At 44.4% G+C, this 12,318-nt stretch overlaps 1 protein-coding gene across 4 annotated transcripts in view; it reads right to left on the reverse strand.

Moving 5' to 3' along the window:
- Positions 1-11,074, reverse strand: part of LOC115200266 (uncharacterized) — a 32,094-nt gene extending 21,020 nt beyond the window's left edge. The window contains exon 1 of one of the 4 annotated variants that reach the window (XM_029763193.1): positions 10,731-11,070. The gene's annotated coding sequence lies outside the window, so the exon portion shown is untranslated. Of the gene's footprint in view, positions 1-10,730 lie in introns of all 4 variants that reach the window. The other 3 variants (XM_029763194.1, XM_029763195.1, XM_029763196.1) reach the window with 3 other exon arrangements.
- Between the last annotated feature and the right edge of the window lie 1,244 nt (positions 11,075-12,318).

A 12,318-nucleotide genomic window follows, 5' to 3' on the forward strand; every position in this document is an offset into this window, starting at 1 on the left:
CCCCTCACTGGGACGCAGCTTACCCGTGGAAAGGAGACCCCACAACGCTGCCTGAAAATCGACGTGCAGTGGAAGCGACCTTTTTAAACACTGAGAAACGACTGGAGAGGGAGCCGGAATGGAAGGCTGCGTACAGAGAGCAAATCCACGATATGGTCTCAAGAGGGGCTGCCGTTAAAGTCACCCAGGAGGAAATCAATAGCTGGAAGGGACCTAAGTGGTATATCAGTCATTTAGTTGCTCCTAATCCTCACTCAACCACTACCCCTGTAAGAATTGTCTGGAACAGTAGCCAAGAATTCATGGGAATAAGTTTAAATGACCTACTGTACAAGGGTCCTGATGTCCTAAATCAGATAAGGGGCGTGCTTCTGAGATTCAGGACTGGGTTGTACACCGCACTGGGTGATGTGAAAAAAATTTACAACTCTGTCTGGTTAGAAGACAAAGAAGTACACCTCCATCGATTCCTCTGGAGAGACAATCCTGGAGGTGATCGAAGTCTTTGCTGTCGTCAGGGTCAACATTGGCGATAAACCTGCTGGTTGTATCGCCCAGGTGGCAATGAGAGAAACAGCCAACCTGCCCCAGTTTGCAGCCATGGTTGAGGAGCGCCGAGTTGTGGTAGAAGATAGTTATGTGGATGACATCTTGACGTCCCACAATGACTTGCAGATACTGGAGAAAATCACCAAAGGAGTGGAGAAGATCTTAAAGGCTGGAGGCTTCTCCCTTAAGCCATGGGTCTTATCAGGCCAAAGTGGGAGGTGCGCAACCACAACGGATGCCAGTATCAGTAAGACAACTGTGAGTGTGCCCAAAACACTGGTGTTACCCAACCAGATGCGGGACGAAGAGAGCAAAGCACTTGGAGTCGGCTATGAACCAGAGACCGACAAACTTCGTGTGATGACCTCTGTAAATTTCTCAAAGAAGAGAGGAAAGATGAGAACAGGAGTCGATTTGCGCGAAGAGGGAGTCGGAGGTAAAACTCCAAACCCATTGACCCGTCGGATGCTGCTAAACAAGATCGCTGGATTCTACGACCCCATTGGTTTTGCCACACCCGCAAAACAGAAAGGGGTTATGCTTGTGAGAGAAGCTTACCAAGAAGCGAGTATAAGCAGTCCAGTTAAGGACACTTGGGATGACCCACTCTCACCAAAACTACGGGAGGCTTCCATAAGACTCCTCGAAGAATATGTGAGACTTGCCCAGATCAGGTTCGAAAAAAGCCTCACACCAACTGGAGCCATAGGCCATCCAATGGGAGTCACGTTTTCAGATGGGAGTGAGGCTTCCTACGGCGTGGTGCTCTATCTCCGTTGGGAGACGCAGAATGGGGTCGTAGTGAGGCTGGTTGAGTCAAAAGCAAAGCTTACCCCTCTCAACCAGAAAGGAGACGTGATTAAGGCAGAGGTATGTGGTGCTGTCTTTTCGATCCGCCTGAAAAAATACCTTGTAAAGCACTGCTTCATCAAGGTCGCACGCTGGGTCCACTTCGTGGATAGCCAAACAATCCTGGGAGCAATTCACAAGGATAGCTATGGCTACCAAAACTTTCTTCGCTAACCGCATCGGAGAGATCCAGAAGGCTGGACCAGTGGAAGACTGGAGGTGGATTGAGGGCAACCTGAACATAGCAGACATCATCACAAGGGGAGCAACTCCTGAGGAACTCGATGAAGGGTCAGAGTGGCAACAAGGTCCAGAGTTCCTGAGTTGGCCTGAGGCTGAGTGGCCTGTGAAGACGGCCAGTGAGATAGTGACCAGCGTGTCTGATGACGTTAAAAGGTTGCAGAGAAGAGCGTTCTCAGCTGTAGTCACCAGGTCTCAGGCAGAAAAATTGTCAGGCCCCAGCAATACTGATGTTGGGGCAGACTTGCAAGACTCCGCACCGCGACCGCAGATGAAAGACCAAGGGCCAACTCCAGCAGTAGAGAGGCCAAAGAGGAAGCCCTGGGGTGTAGCTCTAGTGCGCCTTGTCGGACCCAAACGATTCAGTAGCTTGTCTAAATTGTGTGGAACAATCGCCTGGGTTCGAAGAGCGGCAGAATCCTGGCTAAGGACAAGCTACCAAGCCTCGAGCTCAGCAAAGTGGGAGGTGAGGGGGCCCAGGCTGTCTGTGGGAGAGAGAACAGCGGCTTTCCAAGACCTAGCCCTTGCAGCCCAAGACGGCGTGAACTTTCAGGATACGACCTTAAACCGCCTTGTTGTGATGAAAGATGACAACAATGGACTCTTACTTTGTGGTGGTAGAGTCCAGTCTTGGAATGAAGACGGAACCGCTGTACCTTTAATCCCGTTCCGGTCGTGGCTGGGGGCCTTGCTTGCGAGGGAAGCTCACGAAGCGAATCATGAAGGGGTGGCTGCCACACTGCTGCACACTAAAAGAAAGGCCTGGGTTGTGCAAGGTTGGAGGACAGTGAAGAAGGTGGTCAACAGGTGCATCACTTGCAAGAAGCAAAGAGCCCGGCTCTGCCAGCAAGTGATGAGCGCTCTTCCTCAGGAACGTACCAGTAGAGTGAACCCATTCGAGTATACTACACTAGACCTCTTTGGACCCTTTGAAGTGAGGGACGCTGTTAAGAAAAGAACCAAGAAAAAGGTCTGGGGAGTCGTGTATTGCTGCATGACTTCCAGAGCCGTCCATGCTGATCTCATCGACGACCAGTCTTCTGAGAGCTTTCTTCAGGCCTACTCCCGGTTCACTGCGCTGAGGGGGCATCCCAAAAAGCTATGGTCAGACAGAGGCACAAACTTCTTGGGAGCCAGGCCTGCTCTGAGAGAGCTACACAAGCACCTGGCCTGTTTGCAGAAGGCATCCGTTGAAGACAAGGCTGCCAGAAATAGCACAGAGTGGCAATGGGACTTTCATCCTGCAGACTCGCCACACAGGAATGGAGCAGCAGAGGCAGCTGTCAAGCTCCTTAAAAAGAGCTCTTAACAGTCTTGGTGGAACAACTGGCTGCTACACCTGGGGGGAGTTCCAGACCCTTCTCTACTCTGCAGCCAACTTGACTAATGAGCGACCCATCGACGCCAGGGCACAGGAACAAGAGGACTCAGTGGAGTACTTGACGCCCAACTCCCTTATCCTGGGGCGTACCGGACAGGGAGGTGACATACACGGAATTGACATGGAAACCCGCTCTTGGCGCAGGCTGAGGGCTGTCCAGGCTGGAGTCGACAGGTTCTGGAAGAAATGGAGCGAACTGGCAGGACCAAACTTGTTCATAAGACACAAGTGGCACCGAGCAGAGAGAAGTATCAAGGTTGGAGACGTAGTCTGGATTGCGGACCAGAACGCTCTGAGGGGGCAGTTCCGGCTCGGCCGGGTTGCTACAACATATCCAGACGAGAAGGGGGTTGTCCGGGATGCGGACATAACAACCTGCATGGGTCTTCCTGCTCCCATGGTTCCCAGGGCCCGGAGAAAGGACTCTACCATGCACACGAAAATCGTCATTCGCAGGGATGTGCGGAGGTTGGTGATCTTGATTCCTGCTGAAGACCAAGAGGAGGTAAGATAAGTCCTCGCCATGGGTACCCAAAGACTGTGACTCGGTGTTCTTTGCTTAGCTAGCGGGTAACCCTGGGAGGCAACTGAGTGCTTCGAGGGCAAACCTACACTCAGTAGGAGGAAATGTGGTGGAGCCTACCTCCTTAGTTAATACATGTTTGTAAATGCCTACAAAGACTGGACTTTAGTTTGAAATTCTCACTGAGAGACTCAAGAGACTGTGCCCTCCTTGGCTCTTCGATCAGTCGGCCAAGTGGGAGGTGTTGAGATTTCTAGCTCACTCAGGAAAAGGAAGAAAAAAATATATATATAAATAGATAAAAGAGAAGCAAATGGGTCTGATGTGTTCAATTAAATGGGGAACGAGTGATTTCTTTAAGTTTCTTAGATGCTCAGATATGTTACGTTATGTGCGCATGCGCAGCTTCACTAGAGACTTAAATTACAGCACCTGGTAATCACTTCACCGTAGACAATCATCAGGAGCACACAGCCCGTTGGTTTATGACCTGTGGTCATTTGATTTAAAATAAAATTAAGGACAAAACACGAGTCATGACATTGTGTGCTTCCTGGTGAGCCTTTTCGGAGGGCTAAATAACGAAAATCCGAACAATGAACTTCAAACAAAACATACATGTATTGTGTAATATAATGTCCTAGGAGTGTCATCTGATGAAGATCGTCAAAGGTTAGTGCTTCATTTCGCTGTGTTTTGGGTTTTATTGACACATGTCCTTGCTTGGAAAATGGCTGTGTGATTATTTTTGTCTATGTACTCTCCTAACATAATCTAATGTTTTGCTTTCGCTGTAAAGCCTTTTTGAAATCGGACAATGTGGTTACATCAAGGAGAAGTGTATCTTTAAAATACTGTAAAATAGTCATATGTTTGAGAAAGTTGAATTATGACATTTTGTTGTTTTTTAATTTGCCTGATATTTCACTGGCTGTGTCCCGCTAGCATCCCACCTAGCCCATAGAAGTTAAACTCAGTTTCCTGACATTTAATCCTAGTGAAAGTTCCCTTAGTAGGATCACCACTTTATTTTAAGAATGTGAAATGTCAGAATAATAGTAGAGAGAATGATTTATTTCAGCTTTTATTTCTTTCATCACATTCCCAGTGCGTCAGAAGTTTACATACACTCAATTAGTATTTGGTAGCATTGCCTTTAAAATGTTTAACTTGGGTCAAACGTTTCTGGAAGCCTTCCACAAGCTTCACACAATAAGTTGGGTGAATTTTGGCCCATTCCTCTTGACAGAGCTGGTGTAACTGATTTAGGTTTATAGGCCTCCTTGCTCACACACGCTTTTTCAGTTCTGCCCACCAATTTTCCATAGGATTGAGGTCAGGGCTTTGTGATGGCCACTCCAATACCTTGACTTTGTTGTCCTTAAACCATTTTGCCACAACTTTGGAAGTATGGTTGGGGTCATTGTCCATTTGGAAGACCCATTTGTGAGCAAGCTTTAACTTCCTCACTGATGTCTTGAGATGTGGCTTCAATATATCCACAATTTTCCTCCCTCATGATGCCATCTATTTTGTGAAGTGCACCAGTCCCTCCTGCAGCAAAGCACCCCCAGAACATGATGCTGCCACCACCATGCCTCACGGTTGAGATGGTGTTCTTGCAAGCCTCCACTTTTTCCCTCATCAGACAAGAGGACATTTCTCCAAAAAGTACAATCTTTGTCCCCATGTGCAGTTGCAATGTAGGACTCGTTTTACTGTGGATATAGATACTTTTGTACCCGTTTCCACCAGCATCTTCTCAAGGTCCTTTGCTGTTGTTCTGGAATTGATTTGCTACAAGACCATGATTGGAAGTGTTCGGTGGGAATGCTAGTCACATGCTAGTCACATGCTAATGTAAAAAGCTGGTTTCTGAAATAAATATGAACTTGATTGAACAAAACATGCATGTATTGTATAACATAATGTCCTAGGAGTGTCATCTGATGAAGATCATCAAAGGTTAGTGCTGCATTTAGCTGTGGTTTTGGTTTTTGTGACATATGTTTGCTTTGAAAATGGCTGTGTGATTATTTTTGGCAGGGTACTCTCCTGACATAATCTAATGTTTTGCTTTCGCTGTAAAGCCTTTTTGAAATCGTACAATGTGGTTAGATTTACGAGAGTCTTGTCTTTTAAAGTGGTGTAAAATAGTCATATGTTTGAGAAATTGAAGTTATAGCATTTTCCAGGTATTTGTATTTCGCGCCACACGATTCCACTGGCTGTTGACTAGGTGGGACGCTTGCCCAGGGAAGTTAAAGCTTGGTCGCAAATGGGTCTCCCAAATGGTTGTGGCAAAATGGCTAAAGGACAACAAAGTCAAGGTCAAGGAGTGGCTATCAAAGCCCTGACCTCAATCCCATAGGAAATTGGTGGGCAGAACTGAAAAAGCATGTGCGAGCAAGAAGGCCTACAAACCTGACTCAGTTACACCAGCTCCGTCAGGAGGAATGGGCCAAAATTCACCCAACTTATTGTGGGAAGCTTGTGGAAGGCTTCCAGAAACGTTTGACCCAAGTTTAAATTGTTTAAGGCAATGCTACCAAATACTTATTGAGTGTACATAAACTTCTGACCCACTGGGAATGTGATGAAAGAAATTAAAGCTGAAATAAATCATTCTCTCTACTATTATTCTGACTTCACATTCTTAAAATAAAGTGGTGACCTTAACTGACCTAAGACAGGGAATTTTTACTAGGATTAAATGTCAGGAATTGCAAAAAACTGAGTTTAAATGTGTATGTAAACTTCCAACATTAACTGTATTGCACTTTCTTTCTTCTCCAACACAGTTTTTTTCATTATTTAAACTAAATTGAAGATGTTTCATTACTTATTTGAGACTAAAATGATTTTATGTATTAAGTTAAAATAAGTGTTCATTCAGTATTGTTGTAATTGTCATTATTACAAAGATAAATAAAATTGGCCGATTAATCTGTATTTTTTGATCCTCCAATAATCGGTATCGGCGTCAAAATCATAATCGGTCGACCTCTAGTAGGGACCATACTGACTATTTCCCACCCCACTTAAGCAAGAACAGCTAGAAAAGTGTGTACTGTATATGCCAATATATGTATCCCATGTACAGTCTATTACAGTGTCTTGCATTGGGGGCTATGGAGGGGGTGCTAAACAAGTGCTGCATGGTATGCACTACAGTCACCCTCCAAAACATAATATTTGGTTAGTAGAGACCATAGTATTTCCCACCCCACTTTAGCTGAGACAGGTAGAAAAGTTCTCGACAAGCCAATAAGTATCCCATATACAGTGCAGTAAGGAGTCACTAGTACTCTGTATTAAACCCATTGCCCAGCACGAGACCCATTTAAGTTTTGCAGACTCTATGGAGTAATTCCAATAACATATTTTATTAAAAGTGTATTTCTTTAAATATATTCTACACAATAGCTTTCATTATAAACTGGGTAGGTCGAGCCCTGAATGCTGAAAGCCGGATGCTGGAGTGAGTGGTCGTGCTGCACCTCGCTCCGCGGGTAATATTACATTTCATTACATTACAACGATTTGATTAGTGTATTGTTAGCTAGATACATAGTTGTATCTGCTGTCTTTGTATCAAGGATAAAGGTGTAGCTCTGAGGAACTAACAAGGTTAGCTAGCCAGCTGTATTCGTTCGTTCGCACCGTTTTCCGAAACGGCGTCAACACCATAACACCACAGCCACTGCTAGCAAGACAACTTTACCAATTAGCAGTACTGTAGAAACTATATACATTACAACTTAACGATTTGACTAGTGTAATGTTAGCTAGCTACATAGTCGTCTTTGAATCAAGATAAAAGGCGTAGTACAGAGTAACTATCGAGGTTAGCTAGCCAGCTTCATTTTCTAACATAGCTAGCTAGCAGTGGGCGCGTTGTAGACTAACCCTACCAGCTAGCTGTATCATTTTTAGTCAATAAGATTTTTGCAACGTAAGCTTAACTTTCTGAACATTCGAGATGTGTAGTCCACTTGTGTAACTAGCAGGACTGACTTTGTGTTAGCTAGCCAACGTTTAATTACTTCTGCGTTATGAACTAGACACGGACACGAATGATCCATTGGTAGCTTGTTGTTACCAAGTATTGGTGCTAAACGTGTGTTATAGGATGCTAGCATGCTAGTTAGCTACGGCGTCTTTCTCCCCTCTCTCTCCAGATGAAATCTTGCGTCTTGTGACGGCCGGCCGCCCAACAACCTGCCCGCTTGACCCTATCCCCTCCTCTCTTCTCTTCTCCAGACCATTTCCGGAGACCTTCTCCCTTACCTCGCTCATCAGCTCATCTTTGACCGCTGGCTACGTCCCTTCCGTCTTCAAGAGAGCGAGAGTTGCACCCCTTCTCAAAAAACCTACACTCGATCCCTCCGATGTCAACAACTACAGACCAGTATCCCTTCTTTCTTTTCTCTCCAAAACTCTTGAACGTGCCGTCCTTGGCCAGCTCTCCTGCTATCTCTCTCAGAATGACTTTCTCAATCCAAATCAGTCAGGTATCAAGGAAGGTCATTCAACTGAGACTGCTCTTCTCTGTGTCACGGAGGCTCTCCGCACTGCTAAAGCTAATTCTCTCTCCTCCGCTCTCATCCTTCTAGACCCATCTGCTGCCTTTGATACTGTGAACCATCAGATCCTCCTCTCCCCCCTCTCCGAGTTGGGTATCTCCGGTGCGGCTCACTCTTGGATTGCGTCCTACCTGACAGGTCGCTCCTACCAGGTGGCGTGGCGAGAATCTGTCTCCGCACCACGTGCTCTCACCACTGGTGTCCCCCAGGGCTCAGTTCTAGGCCCTCTCCTATTCTCACTATACACCAAGTCACTTGGCTCTGTCATATCCTCACATGGTCTCTCCTATCATTGCTACGCAGACGACACACAATTAATCTTCTCCTTTCCCCCTTCTGATAACCAGGTGGCGAATCGCATCTCTGCATGTCTGGCAGATATATCAGTGTGGATGACGGATCACCACTTCAAGCTGAACCTCGGCAAGACGGAGCTGCTCTTCCTCCCGGGGAAGGACTGCCCTTTCCATGATCTCGCCATCACGGTGGACAACTCCATTGTGTCCTCCTCCCAGAGTGCTAAGAGCCTCGGCGTGACCCTGGACAACACCCTGTCGTTCTCCGCTAACATCAAGGCGGTGACCCGATCCTGTAGGTTCATGCTATACAACATTCGCAGAGTACGACCCTGCCTTACACAGGAAGCGGCGCAGGTCATAATCCAGGCACTTGTCATCTCCCGTCTGGATTACTGCAACTCCCTGTTGGCGGGGCTCCCTGCCTGTGCCATTAAACCCCTACAACTCATCCAGAACACCGCAGCCCATCTGGTGTTCAACCTTCCCAAGTTCTCTCACGTCACCCCGCTCCTCCGCACACTCCACTGGCTTCCAGTTGAAGCTCGCATCTGCTACAAGACCATGGTGCTTGCCTACGGAGCTGTGAGGGGAACGGCACCTACGGAGCTTCAGGCTCTGATCAGGCCCTACACCCAAACAAGGGCACTGCGTTCATCCACCTCTGGCCTGCTGGCCCCCCTACCTCTGCGGAAGCACAGTTCCCACTCAGCCCAGTCAAAACTGTTCACTGCTCTGGCACCCCAATGGTGGAACAAGCTCCCTCACGACGCTAGGACAGCAGAGTCAATCACCACCTTCCGTAGACACCTGAAACCCCACCTCTTTAAGGAATACCTGGGATAGGATATAGTAATCCTTCTAACCCCCCCTCAAAAAAAGATATAGATGTAGTATTGTAAAGTGGTTGTTCCACTGGATATCTTAAGGTGAATGCACCAATTTGTAAGTTGCTCTGGATAAGAGCGTCTGCTAAATGACGTAAATGTATCAGACCATATAGCACAGGTATGAATTGTTTTGTTTTTACTGCTCTAATTACATTGGTAACCAGTTTATAGTAGCAATAAGGCACCTTGGGTGTTTGTGATATACTGCCAATATACTACGGCTAAGGGCTGTATCCAGGCACTTCGTGTTCCGTATTGAATAAATAACAGCCCTTGGCTGTGGTTTATTGGCCCTATACCCCACCCCCTCAGGCCTTTTTACTCAAGTACACAAGTACTTGTGTAAACTTTCAAAAATAAAATGCTGATACATACATACATACAATAATTTTTTTCAAATGTGGGACCAATGCTGTGAAAAACAGTTGACTTGCACTGCTAAAGAAAATCAATATAAATTGAGCATTTCTTTGCAGGGCAACTCTTATTTTGAAAACAAATCATCCGCAATCGTGCTATCAGCATACCAGGGACCGGTGCTGTTATGGGTGTAAGATGGCACAGTGATGCCATCTGTTGGTAAATGTTAATTACTGCAAATCGTGTTTTTACCGGTGTGCTTGAGATACCCGGATGTATTGCAATATACTGAAAAAGACTGGTTACTCGCATCAATGCCTCTGTCTCGTCATTTAACATTCAAACAGGTGCTGTGCCGAAAATCTCCCCCCTGCCAGAATCAATACACCTATGTGACAGGGATGATAGGATGTGGCACACTATAATAAAGTGTTCCATTTTATTAATGTGCTTGTTCTCGAGAATATTTATTTTTTGTTGGCTCGCGAACCCTTATACAAAAAACAAAACGTTATTTTCACACATTATAGCCATCCGACTAGCTATATTAAAAACGGATAACCAAGGTAATGTATCGACTAGTCATGTGAACCAGCTGGATGAGAAAGTGTTGTCCATTATAGGAGAGACCGTGGTGGTAGAGGAACTAAGTTAGCATTCACAGCTAACGCGTAACGACATTAGCCAACATAGCTAACCAAGTTCTTCTTTGCAAATTGACGCGCTAACGCTAGCTATTTAACACTTCTAGAATATTGTAATATATAGTTAATTACTAGCTAGCTAGATAATGCGCGTTGAATTAGTTTTCTTTCTGTATTTAAATGTCCGGTAGCCAACTGTGTGTCTGTGGTCGTGGCGCAAGAAAACGTTAACCCTAACCCGTTAACTGTCCTAAAGTTAAGTACATTTCCAAGAAGAAATCTTAAAACATTATTTTAACTGAGGAATATAAACTTTGCTCTTTTTTCTTAAACGACGAAAGGCGACGAGTTTGCCTGCACAAATGACATTTAGTCCGATTTATTTAAATATAACGCTTTTTTATTGACATACCTGTGTGTAATCTCGGTTCCTGGACGATGTAAATCTTTGCGAGAAACAGCTACAACTTTTGAAGCGCTGGAGTAGGCTAACGTTACTTTTTCAGTTGCCGGTGAGTGCTAACAATGGACTTGATCGGAGCTCATTTTTTTGTTTCTCTCCATAGAAACAAATGGATTGGTGGAAGGGGCAGGCCAGGACCAAGGAAGGAGGGTGTTGTCAAGCAAGGCATCCCCAGAACAGGCGTAGGTTAGTTTCGCCTTATCCTTTTCCCGACATGAGTTTGTTGTGTAAAAAATTAAAAATACAACTAAAAAAAGTCACAAATTTAAATAAAAAATATATAATAAAAAATGTAAAAACGTCCACTAAAGCCAATTTATATTGGGTGAATTCATAGCTACAATGTAGAAACGGAAAACTAGAGTTTCTACTGGAACTACCACCAGTTGAAAAACGTGATTATGTTGGCTCAGAGGGCAGTTACCACAAAGCAGTGATGTAAAGTAAGTACAAATACTTTAAAGTAGGCCTACTGCTTAATTTTGGGGGTATCTGAACTTTACTATTTCGTATTATTTTTACTACATTCCTTAAAAAATGTACTTTTTACACCATACATTTTCCCTAACACCCAAAACTATTGGTTACATTTTGAATGCTTAGCAGGACAGTAAAATGGTCCAATTCACACACTAATCAAGAGAACATCCCTGGTCATCCCTACTGCCTCTGATCTGGCAGACTCACAAAACAAATGCTTCTTTTGTAAATGTCTGAGTGTTGGAGTGTGCCCCTGGCTATCCGTTTTTATTGTGTCGTCTGGTTTGCTTAATATAAGGAATTTTACATGATTTATACTTTTACATTTTATACTTAAGTATGTTTTAGCAATTACATATACTTTTGATATAAGTATATTTAAAACCAAATACTTTAAGACTTATTTATGTAGTATTCTACTGGGTGACTGACTTTTACTTGAGTCATTTTCTATGTACACTACCGTTCAAAAGTTTGGGGTCACTTAGAAATATCCTTATTTTTGAAAGAAAAGCGATTTTTTTTTGTCCATTTAAAATAACTTCAAATTGATCAGAAATACAATTTAGACATTGTTAATGTTGTAAATGACTATTGTAGCTGGAAACGGCATATTTTTTATGGAATATCTACATAGGTGTACAGAGACCCATTATCAGCAACCATCACTCCTGTGTTCCAATGGCATGTTATGTTAGCTAATCCAAGTTTATTATTTTAAAAGGCTAATTGATCGTTAGAAAACCCTTTTGCAATTATGTTAGCACAGCTGAAAACTATTGTCCTGATTTTAAAGAAGGAATAAAACTGGCCTTCTTTAGACCAGTTGAGTATCTGGAGCATCAGCATTTGTGGGTTCGATTACAGGGTCAAAATGGCCAGAAACAAAGAACTTCTTTACTTTTACTCAAGTATAACAATTGGGTACGTTTTCCACCACTGCCAGATAGTGTGCTCATTGGATGTACTGTGCTGCACGAGTTTTGGTATTGGTCACACCCGTATTTATCAGGCCACAACCGACCACACTCAACAAATGGGAGAAAACATACCTCAA

Source organism: Salmo trutta, chromosome 9, assembly GCF_901001165.1.
Source record: "Salmo trutta chromosome 9, fSalTru1.1, whole genome shotgun sequence".
Lineage (NCBI taxonomy): Eukaryota > Metazoa > Chordata > Actinopteri > Salmoniformes > Salmonidae > Salmo > Salmo trutta.